The following is a 477-nucleotide window of genomic DNA, read 5'->3' as shown; positions in this document are numbered from 1 at the left end:
CAGTGACTGGGGTACTCGGGATGGGTGTGTCAGAGGCAATGAGATTGGCACAGGATAGAGCACGGTTTGGGGCTGTTGTACATAGGGTTGCTATGAGTCGCAAACGACTCGACGCCACATAACAACAACAACAACAACTACATATAATTACTGATACCAGTCTTTCTGTTGTTATTATTGGCTATGTAATAAAATATTTTAACATAAACTTTTCCTTAAATAATTATTTTTCAAAGTCTTTTAATTCAGGATAATTAAAAGAAATTCGTTTTTACATTTTTCTGATTTTTACTTAATAGATGTTTAAAAGCACCTAACATTTGATTGTGTTTATGCGAAACCTTTATTTGGACCAAGAGGCAGTAGTCAGAATGGAGCAAGGAGACACTACATGGTTCAAAAGCAAGAAGGGCATCTGTCAGGGATGTATTTTGTCTCCATACCTTTTCATCTGTACGCAGAACAGATCATCTGAGA

General features: G+C 36.7%; 1 protein-coding gene across 2 annotated transcripts in view; it reads right to left on the bottom strand.

Moving 5' to 3' along the window:
• XRCC4 (X-ray repair complementing defective repair in Chinese hamster cells 4) overlaps window positions 1-477 on the bottom strand; it is a 326,363-nt gene that overhangs the window by 310,936 nt on the left and 14,950 nt on the right. The window lies entirely within an intron of this gene.

This window comes from Elephantulus edwardii, unplaced genomic scaffold (assembly GCF_000299155.1).
Source record: "Elephantulus edwardii isolate Elephantulus edwardi_28Jun2011 unplaced genomic scaffold, EleEdw1.0 scaffold00082, whole genome shotgun sequence".
NCBI classification, from domain to species: Eukaryota; Metazoa; Chordata; class Mammalia; order Macroscelidea; family Macroscelididae; genus Elephantulus; species Elephantulus edwardii.
The sequence above is the reverse complement of the archived record's forward strand: the minus strand, read 5'-3'. Positions and strand labels throughout refer to the sequence as shown.